The sequence below is a fragment of the Suncus etruscus genome, chromosome X, assembly GCF_024139225.1.
Source record: "Suncus etruscus isolate mSunEtr1 chromosome X, mSunEtr1.pri.cur, whole genome shotgun sequence".
Lineage (NCBI taxonomy): Eukaryota > Metazoa > Chordata > Mammalia > Eulipotyphla > Soricidae > Suncus > Suncus etruscus.
Genome location: NC_064868.1, coordinates 32,571,277 through 32,583,205, shown reverse-complemented (window position 1 = coordinate 32,583,205; position 11,929 = coordinate 32,571,277).

Sequence of the window (11,929 nt, the reverse complement as noted above, 5' to 3'; positions counted from 1 at the left end):
ACTGCACTCTCCAGGCAAGTGAAAGCAGAGATTAACAGATGGGAATATATTAAACTGAGAAGCTTCTGCACCTCAAAAGAAATAGAGCCCAGGATACAAGAGCCCCCCACTGAGTAGGAGAAACTATTCACCCTATACCCATCAGACAAGGGGCTAATCTCCAAAATATACAAGGCACTGACAGAAATTTACAAGAAAAAAACATCTAATCCCATCAAAAAATGGGGAAAAGAAATGGACAGACACTTTGACAAAGAAGAAATACAAATGGCTAAAAGACACATGAAAAAATGCTCCACATCACTAATCATCAGGGAGATGCAAATCAAAACAACTATGAGGTACCACCTCACACCCCAGAGATTGGCACACATCACAAAGAATGAGAACAAGCAGTGTTGGCGGGGATGTGGAGAGAAAGGAACTCTTATCCACTGCTGGTGGGAATGCCATCTAGTTCAACCTTTATGGAAAGCTATATGGAGATTCCTCCAAAAACTGGAAATCGAACTTCCACACGATCCAGCTATACCACTCCTAGGAATATACCCTAGGAACACAAAAATACAATACAAAACCCCTTCCTTACACCTATATTCATTGCATCACTATTTACCATAGCAAGACTCTGGAAACAACCAAGCTACCCTTCAACAGATGAATGGCTAAAGAAACTGTGGTACATATACACAATGGAATATTATGCAGCTGCCAGGAGAGATGAAGTCATGAAATTTTCCTATACATGGATGTACCTGGAATCTATTATGCTGAGTGAAATAAGTCAGAGAGAGAGAGAAAGACGCAGAATGGTCTGACTCATCTATGGGTTTTAAGAAAAATGAAAGACATTCTTGCAATAACAACTTTCAGACACAAAAGGAAAAGAGCTGGAAGTAACAGCTCACCTCAGGAAGCTCACTACAAACAGGGATGAGTTTAGTTAGAGAAATAACCACGTTTTGAACTATCCTAATAATGAGAATGTACGAGGAAAATAGAAAGCCTGTCTAGAGTACAGGTGGGGGTTTGGTGGGGAGGAGGGAGATTTGAGACATTGGTGATGGGAATGTTGCACTGGTGATGGGTGGTGTTCTTAACATGACTGAAACCCAAACACAATCATGTATGTAATAAAGTTTTTTAAATAAAAAAATGAATTTTTTGCTGTGATCATTATAATGGCCACCATTAGAAGTGATAGAGTGGAGGAAAACATATTACAGTTGAGAATACTGTGATATAACCTCTTTGGTATATAGAGATCTAATCTTATACCTAGAATTTCTTTCAAAAATACTGTAAAATACATTCAATTAAATACAGATGTTTATAAGGGAAATCAATAATATGGTGATAATCAAAATGTGAGCTTCAAAAGCACATACCTAATTTTATATAACTATAGGCTTGCACAGTTATTCCAATTTTGAAATAGTTCATAATATGTAAACATTTAGATGTCTATAATGTAAAACTTGCAAGTACAACTGTTGAAATGAATATTTGTCTGCATTCATATTACTAGAGGTTACATACATGAACATAAAATTTATCATAAACAATGTAAATTTTATCCCCATCTATGTTTATAGACTCTCTATCCTATGAATTTTGTACTGGGTTAGACTGAAGAAAGTGAGTGGTTTAGACTGAAGATATACCTGGAGACAAAAAAAATTATACGGAGTTATGATGAAGTTATTAGTGTTTTCCAGCTGTTCTAAGATCCAGAGTTCTTTCTTGCCACTCAGTTTATTTTTTTATTTATGTTCCTCAGAATTTAATGTTCAGATCAGAAGGCACATTTGGTCATTTTTGAATCTTACATTTTCAATATCATAGCAACTTAGACTCTGGCCACACAAATGTAGTCTATGGACAAATAGCCTTGGTGTCACTAGTGAATATATAATACTTCACAATCTTATGTCATGTATCAAATAGACTAAATCAGAATATCATCAGATGTTATTTATGAACATTGAAAATTAAGAAGCAATGGTTTAAAGCTGTGGTTTTCAGCTCCCGGTTCAGATTAGTGATATACCACAGAAATATCCTGCTGGTTCACATAAAAGTTACTGTCACTGATATATGATCCATGTACAGTATGTATTAAGAAACTATCACTGTTGTCTGGAAGAAAATTTCTACAGATTGGAACTGGTCCATGGTCGGCAGTTTAAAAATTACTGACTTAAAGGACAGGGTTTCGGAGTTAAAATTCATTTGCTTTCTTAGGGACCTTTGGAAAATCTTAATGTAGTTTTCAGTACATAGTTTGACAATTGATCCAGTCATAATTATTTGACTTGGAAAGTCAAAAGTTTCACTTAGATGCATAAGTTACTTAAAGGAACCAATATAATTCTTAAAACTAGATACATTTTAGTGGTCAATAAATAACTGCGCAAAATCGTTCATGATAAATAATCTTTCATTTAAATGGATATCTTAAAACCATGCAATTTTGACCTAAGTTTTCTTTTTTATATTACTTTTATTGAGACCAATGTGAATTACAAGTTTTTCACAGTTAGATTTAAGGTACATAGTGACAGTGAATTAGAATAATTGTTATTTCTTAATAACTTCTACTATTACCCTATTAATGGATTTTACAGAGGGCCTCACTTTCAAAGATAGATCTTAAGACTGTGTCTAGTGTTATACAAAAATAATAAATTTAAATACTTCAGCTTGATTTGCTTCATTTTATTTTATTTTGGGGGGACCACACTTGACAATGCTTAGGAGTTACTCCTGGCTCTGAATTCAGGAATCATTCTTGGTTGTTCTTCGGGATGCATATGGGATGTGGGGATAGAACCTTGGTGAGGGTGCGCAGGGCTGATGTCCTACCAATATATTCAAGCTCACTCAGTTTGATATTTTAAACTGACATTAAGTTACTAATCTCTTTTTCTCTTTGTTGATTCTGAATTTCACAATTTCTTTTTTTGTTTCTTTCTCTAGCTCTTTCATGGTAATTCAAAAAATAATCAATATGACTTAAGATGTAGTGGGCCAAAGATATATATTAACTCTCTTTTTAATTTTTATTGTGACCAAATCTTTCACAGTAATATTTAGGGTACATAGTGACAATGAATGTGGGACATTCCCACCTCCAGTGTTGTGCTCCCTCCAACCCTGTTCCCAGTATGCATCCCATATCTCCCTCCTTTACCCCCCAGAATACTAGTGTAACTCATCCCCACATTACAGCTTGTTGTAGATTGGGTATTGATTTTGTTGTCATTGACTTTGGGTATGGTGTTTAAGTGTGATCATTTTTTATCATGTTCATATGACTGTCTGATCCTGGTATCATCCTTTCCCACACTCAATTTATGAGGCTGAATAATTCAACTTATGTGATTCCATTGGGAATAAATAGGAAATAAAAAAGAAAAGAAAAAATTGGTAGCAACTACCAAAAAAAAAGAAAGAAAAAAATGCACCCAGCAAAAAACAATCACCAACTAATAACCACGAGAGTTAAAAAGAAAGAAAAAAGTGGAAGGAAAAAGAGAAGGAAAATAAAAACAAAAAGAAATAAAAGGAGTACTAGTGTGGCAAGGTTTGGGGCTCCCCCACTTTTTTTTTGCATAGGCACAGTAAGTATTGGGGAAGAAAAAGAATTTCCTTGGCCTAAGATATTCAGGGTTTCTCGCCCTTGAAGCATACCGTCATGGGAAAAACTACTGGCTTCGTACATGCTCGTTACCACATCCCAAGGGCTTTTCTGTGGTGCCAGGAGATGTTCCTTTCAGTTGTGTATGAAAAAATCAGGCCACTGTAGCTAGAGATCTTGGTATTTGTGCAGGTCATAGGTCAAGGTCTAGGATAGGGTCTTTACGGTTCTAGAAGTTCTGTTTCATCATTTTTGTGTTCAGTCTTCTGTAATAAGTGTTCTTTGTTTTTGGTTAGATCCTAAGCCAAAGCCTAGGATATGGTTCCAAATGTTCTGCTCAGTCTCTGTTGGGTTATGAGGTCCAAACTAATCTATGTATAAAGTATAGAAGACCCTTATATTGCATATCTCAGATTCAACTGATGAAGTATATTGAACAGAGCCTGTCAGAGGAAAAAGAATCAGTGTGTAAATAGACCCACATAAGTCAATGCTCTGGCATTTAAAGGCAACTTATTAGAATTAACATCATATTTTACCATAAGAGACCCAAGTTTTGCCCTTTTAAATGTGGATTTAATCATCTCAAAGTTCTGGCCAATTACTATCTTAAAGATGAGAATGACTTGACACATTATACTATTTTTTGCTCTGTTTTAAATATTCACATAATTTTGTTAAATTATGTTTGTGAAATTGTTATATTTTAACATAATAAAATTCTAACTTAAGTTTTAATGACAAAACTTTCACTTTCAGCATCTAAAATATAAAAAACTAGTGTGTATCATTTATGAACTAAAATATCTTTTATATTTTTACTATCTTAGTTATTAAAATTCGTTTTAAATTTAGTTATTTGTGGGGCCGGAGAGATAGCATGGAGGTAAGGCGTTTGCCTTGCATGCAGAAGGACGGTGGTTCGAATCCCAGCATCTCCTATGGTCCCCTGTACCTGCCAGGAGCGATTTCTGAGCAGAGAGCCAGGAGTAACCCCTGAGCGCTGCCGGGTGTGACCCAAAATACAAACAAGCAAACAAAAAGATTAGTTATTTGTGGAAGAGAGAGAGCACAGCAGTGAGGCATTTGCCTTGAATGCATCTGACTCAGGATGGATGGTGGTTAGAATCCCGGCATCCCATATGGTCCCCAGGCCTTTCAGGAGCGATTTCTGAGTTCAGAGCCAGGAGTAAACTCTGTGCACCTCCAGGTGTGAACCAAAACAACAAAAACAAAATATTAGCTATTTCTTCAAAAAATACAGATGACCAAAAGGCACATGAAAAATACTAATAATCACATACGAATAATCAGGGAGATGTAAATCAAAACAACAATGAAATATCACCACAGATACTGGCACACATCACAAAGAACAAAAACAACCATTGTTGGCTTGGGTGTGCTGAGAAGGAATTCTCATTCATGGCTGGTGGAAATAACTTCTAGTCCAGCTTTTCTGGATAGCAATATGGATATTCCTCAAAAAACATGGAAATTAAAAAAAATAACTAAACAAAACAAGCAATGACAAAAACCACCACAACAGCTAAAACTACCCCAGCAAAATAACATTAAGAAAAAAAAAACGAAGAAAAAAAAAAGGAAAAGGGGCTGGTATGACAGGGTTTTTGTTTTTTTTTTTTTGGTTGTTTTTTGGTTGTTTCATTTTTTCTTTCCTTGTTGTTGTTGTTTTGCATAGGCACAGTAAGTATTGGGGGAAATTAGAAAGGGCATGTTTTTATTCTTTCTCTTTCTTCTTTGAAATTTATATCTATAGCTTCTAGACGGGCTCCTACAAATTTTTTTTTTTCTTTTTGGCTTTTGGAACACAACCGGCAACACTCAGGGGTTACTCCTGGCTCTATGCTCAGAAATCGCTCCTGGCAGGCTCGGGGGACCATATGGGATGCTGGGATTCGAACCACCCTCCTTCTGCATGCAAGGCAAATGCCTTACCTCCTTGCTATCTCTCCAGCCCCACCTTCCAACTTTTTTTCCCCAACAGAACCACAGAACTTGAATCATCTTGTTCTGCCTCAAATTGAGGGGTGGGGGGAGTGGATGGTACAAGGAGCAAATAGTCGCATGAACACAGACTGGAAATAAAAAAAGATCAGACTTAAACACCTAACCCAAAGTCAAAAACAACAGAATCAAAATAATCCAATCTACAACAAGCCATACACAAAGGAGATATGTTATACTCTAGCAGTCCAGGGGACAAAGGGGGTGCTAGGAGATGCATGCTGGGAACAGGGGTGGAGGGAGGACAACAATGGTGGTGGGAATGGCCCTAATTCACTGTCACTATGTACCTTGAATATAACTGTGAAAGACTTGTAATTCACATTGGTTACAATAAAAATTATTAAAAAGAAAAAAAACCTGGTAATTGAACTCCCATATAATCCAGCATTACCACTCCTAGGTATATATCCTGGGAACACAAAACATAATACAAAATTGCCCTCTGCACTCCTATGTTCATTGTAGTGCTATTTACAGTAGTCAGAATCTAGAAACAACCTCAGATGCCCAACAATAGATGAGGGTAAAGAAACTAGTATATCTACACAATGGAATACTACACAGCGGTTAGGAAAAATGAAGTCATGAAATATATATGGAGACAATCATGTTGAGTGAAATGAGTCATAAAGAAAGATAGACTTAGAATTCTCTTATCATAATAATACCCAAAGGCAATAGATATGTGGGCCAGAAGGACCAGTCCATGATATCAAGCTACCACAAAGAATGGTGAGTGCAGTTAGAGAAATAACTGCACTAACAACTACCATGACAATGATAGTGAGAGAGAAACAGAATGCCTTTTCTGAAAATAGGCAGGGGGTGAGGGAGAAAAGAAATGGAAAAAGTTTCACTGGTGAAAGGACATTCGATGAATGAAACCCAACTATGAACATTTTTGTAACCATGCTGCTTAAATAAATTATTAAAAATATTAGCTACTTAAGTGTATCTGAAGAATTTTATTACAAAATTTATATTACATTATATTTTATTTGATAAATAAATATATTTATTATAAAAAGTCATATTTATGTCTATTAAAGAATAATACTTCTTTCACTACTGATAAAATTAAGCATTCTAAATATTACTGAATAAGCATGAGCTAATATTATTAGAGTATAATGTCCTATTTCATAATATTTTCATATGTATCATATTACCAAATGTATGCATTGGTACACATATATAGTAGAGTGAGCAATAATCACTTCAGCATGTTATTTATGTAGCTATAATGGTATAGTGTATAGAAGATATTTCAATAGACACTAAGCTATGTGGAAATTGATGAAAGCAGTATTGTGAACAGAAGAGAAATAGCAGTTTGGTTCATAGTAGTGAAGTGTTTTTCTTAAAACGTAAAAACAATAATGTATAGGTGGGGGACTGGATGATACTTCATCATGCTCAGGAGCTATTCCTGATTCTGTTATCAGGAATGACACCTGGTGGTATTTTGGGGACCATATGCAGTGGCCGGGCATAATGGGGGTCAGTCTCATGTAAGGAAAACTTCGTATTCCCTGCATAGTCTATCCACAATTTTTATACATATTTTTAATTTAATTAATTTTGCTTTACCAAGCAGTGCTCACTGATTTTTCCTAGTTTTGACTTTAGGGTATTGAACCCATGCTGGCCACATGTAATGCAAGTGCTTTAACCACTATACCATTTGGCCCCTTAATACATTATTTTAATATTAGTCAAGAATAGCACTATAGGGCCTGGAGAGATAGCACAGCGGTGTTTGCCTTGCAAGCAGCCGATCCAGGACCAAAGGTGGTTGGTTAGAATCCCGGTGTCCCATATGGTCCCCCGTGCCTGCCAGGAGCTATTTCTGAGCAGACAGCCAGGAGTAACCCCTGAGCACTGCCAGGTGTGGCCCAAAAACCAAAAACCAAAAAAAAAAAAAAAAAAAAAGAATAGCACTATAGAATATAGTGGGCCACTGGATTGATGAAACAAACCAGAAACGAAAGTCTGGATGTGTTTTTATAGGAACAGTAACAGATTTTTGTAAGGGAAAAATTGCTGCCAAGTTAAAAAATGTTAATGGAACCAAATAATTTATATCCTGCTTATAAGATACAAACTACTGATAGCATTTTTGCTTTCAGAAAAATGTGTGCTGTTCAGAATTTGGCTAAGTATCTACTTGAGAGCCTCTAGGGAGGCTCTTTTACAGGAAGAATTTTCTGTAGATCCTGTAACACAGTTGTCAATTTTGTTATTTACAATAAAGAAATCACAAAGTGTGCTCTAATGCTTATTTAATTTAGTTAGCAGGCAGCTTGTGTTACCTTGAAGGTTTTGAATATGACTTTCTAATATGAAAAAAAGCCAAATGACTGTCCCAGTAATAGAATGTGCTAATGTATTTTATTGATAATTGGATTTTCAGGTGATTCATTAAGCTCTTGTGGTTGCTTTGTACCTAAGTAACAAGGTCTATAGAAAGATCCCTGATTTATCTCCAGAAAGAGAATATGACTGCTTTCTGCTGTGATCTTTTGAAATTATTTTGAACTTTCCAGAAAGATCTCCCGAATTCCATCAAATACTAGATATTCTAAGTGCATGTAAAGAAATATAAAGTCTTTGATTAAGTTTGCAATATATTGTTTATAAAATACCTCAGTAAGTTATAATACATATTAAGGTCATGAAAAATTTACCCAGAAAGAGCATACTGACACATAATATCTCAGAATTTTCCATGTTTGTATTACTACCCAATGGAAATACATATCAAATAAATAACCCGTAACTACTATATTGGAAGTTTGCAACTGCTTTTTTTGTTAAACCTCCAAGTATTTTCATTTCCACCTCAGGGTTAACATTAGTGATAAATGAAGCTTTGGACAACTCGGAATCCTCTTAAAACTTTTTTTTCCTATTCCTTTGTCTTTGACATCTAGGTTGCCACTCAGTATTTTTAATGACCTTGATGAAACAATTTCCTAGTGTAGTCCATTGTTACTCTTGTATTTCATATCCTATCTTTGTCATTCAGTAAGCAATAGAAATATCATAAAAGGATTCTAGCCTTCAGGTTCTCCTCAAAGCATCTTTATCAGTGCCATTAAGGTTACTCTTTAACAAACACAGTCTTGTGACTAGAGAATGAGCTCAAAGGGTTGGAATGCATGCTTTGCCTGGAGGAAGCCAGGATTTGAGAGCAGACACTTCATGGGCTTCCAATCACTGCCAAGACTGAACCTGAGCACTGTAGGATATGGGCCAGAAAACAAACCAAAGCAACCATAATATCAACCTTTGTTTTAGTATCTCTGCCATCTAATCTACTGCCTTCATAATAAAACCTGAACTCCTTTATCATTCCATACAAAGTGTTTTACATTCTAGCTACGTATTTTAAAATTCATTTCTCTATTTTCATCCTTAAGAAAATCAGTGGCCCTAACTGTGTCTTCTTTCTCTCTGAAATCGCTAAAAATGGGCGGAGTCCTTCTAGAGGCTTTCAACCTCAGTTTGAGAGAGGATGTGAAAAAGGTAATTGAAACACCACAACAATACAGAATGAAATATCAAATTAAATATCCAGTGAGCACTACAGCAATAAAGACAAGCACCACACAATAGTCTCGGTTCTGAAATCAAATCATGTTGGAGTGCAAAAAGAAAGAGAAAGATAAAATAAAATAAAATAAAATAAAATAAAATAAAATAATATTGGAGACATCAACTTCAATCTCTACAACAAAATAAAGACATCAAAAAATCGATCAATCGGTAAATAAATATGTGGAAAAATGATTGTTTTGTGCTTTTTTTCTTTTTCCCTGCATAGGCACAGTAACTATTGGGGGTATTGTAGAGGGAATTCCCTTGGCCTAGGAGATACAGGGTTTCTCCACCCCTGAAGTATACTGTCATGGGATTAACTATAGACTCCTTGCATGATCATTTACTCTCCCCTTGGTGCTTTCGTGGTGTATGGAAGACTTCTGCTTTGTCTTGGATGGTAAAATCAGACCTCTGTATATAAAGATTTTGGTGACTGTGCAGCTGAAGGAATGGGGCTTATGATGAAGTCTTTCTTTGTGGTTCTAGCAGTTATGCTTCTTCAGTGTCGTTTTCATCCATCTGCTGAAGTTGGTGGTCTTGGTCATTATGTTGCTCCTAGGATGGAGCCTGGGAAATCCTTTATTATCAGCTTCTAAACATCTGTTTTCGAGTAAGAATGTTCATAGGGCTGATCTTATGCTCAGTACACAGGAGGCCTGGATTTGATTTCAAGCATTGCGTGGCCACCTGAGCATGTCCAGGAGTGACACTGAACTTGGAGCCAGGGGTAGACCTTGATCTCTGTCAGCTGTAGCTCCCCAAACCAAACAGAATCATCTCTTTTGCTTTACCTTCTGCTTACAATTAATTCTTATCTCTAAAAGTCCAGTTCATCTGGTTACATCAAACTCAGGTTTGCCACATCTTAAAGCTTAAAAAAAATAACTACACTAACAACTATCATGACAATGTTAATGAGTGCGAGAAGTAGAATGCCTCTTTGGAATACAGGCAGTGGGTGGGATAGGAGGGAGATGGGGGATTGGTGGTAGGAATATTGCAATGGTGAAGGGGGGTGCCCTTCTTATGACTGAAACCTATTACTCCTCCCCCAAAGTCCTGCCTAATATACCTGAATAGTGAAACCCTCCCACAAGTGGGAGAGATGTGGCTGGTAATTAAGAGTGGCCTAAAGGAAGGGTGAGAGAAAGATGCAGCAGGAAGAGAAATGTAGCAAGGAAAGGAGACACCTGAAGAATGCAGGACAGCTGATAAAGCTTAGTTTAGAAGGCACACAAGGCAGTTAGAGCCTTGTAATAAAGCTAATGTGTCGTGAAACTTCATCTGACTGCCTGTGGATCATTTTTTCACCCTCACACTGATACCTACAGACCGACCAGGCCATAGGTGCTGCAGGCTCTGGACTGGGCCAAGACAGGCCTCTGCATCCACTCCATACACTACTAGGACTTTAAAATTAGTAATTAATGCAACATATTGGCGCCAGAGAGCTGTGCAAGGGTCTCACTATCCAGGTAAGTAGGCAGGAAGTTGGGGGAGGGGTAACAAACCCAACTATAAACATGTTTGTAATCATGGTACTTAAATAAAAATATTATTAAACAAAGAAAATATAAAACAAAAGCGAAATATTTTCCTTGCCTGTTCATTCCCCATGCAGATGGGTACACTCTTAATTCACCTGAAACCATATGTTTACATGATATTTTTGGGGGATATTCAGGGATTATGTTTGGTTCTTCACTCAATGATGACTCCTGATGAGGCTTAGGGTGCTGGGGATTGTACCCATGTCAGCCTTGTGCCAGATGGATGTTCTGTACTTTCCCTCTTCCCCCTTACAGAAACTTTTTTAAAGGGCACATTTAGATATAGAAAAACTTGCAATGAGAGGAGGATTCCCACATTCCTCTCATTCAGTTTTCCTTATAAATCTATTAGAAACATACAATTGTCAAGAGTGATGAACCAATATTGACATATTATTAACTAAAGTCCATATTTTATGAAGATTACCTCAGCTCTTTTTTTCTTTAGTATCACATAGGAAAACACATTTGGTTTTCATGCATCTTTAGAATACTCTTGATTACAGCATTTTTTACACTTCCCTTACTTTATTATTAAACATCTGGTTTTCACTGTAGGTATTTATTTTTAATATATTTATTTAAACACCTTAATAACAGACACGATTATAGTTGGGTATCAGTCATATAAAAACACCTTCTTCACCAGAAATTATTTTGAAAGTTTTGATGTATACTGGTCAGACCTTTGGTAGAATAATCTTAAATTGAGAATTGTTTCTATGTTTTGTCTCACAATTGGACTGAGATGATGGTTATTTTTGGTAGGTTTTTGTAGGTGGCTAGTATCACAAAATTAAGGTACTAGTCTCATATCTGATCTATGCTACTTGCTATGCATTATCACAGTGTGTGCTTCGTGAACTGGTGAAGGGAGTATTCACCCAGTTTCTGCACTGGGGTATTTTTTTTTACTATATCCAGTAGTACTTAGGCATTGCTCCTGATTCTGTAGTCAGTAACTGTTCCTGATGGTGCTTGGTAGACCATATGGGAGGTCAGGGATTGAACCCTCATGGCCACATGCAAGGCAAACACCTACCCTCTGTGCTATCGTTCCAGCCCCTGTGATTACATTTTTTACAAAACAAATTTTCAGAAATCT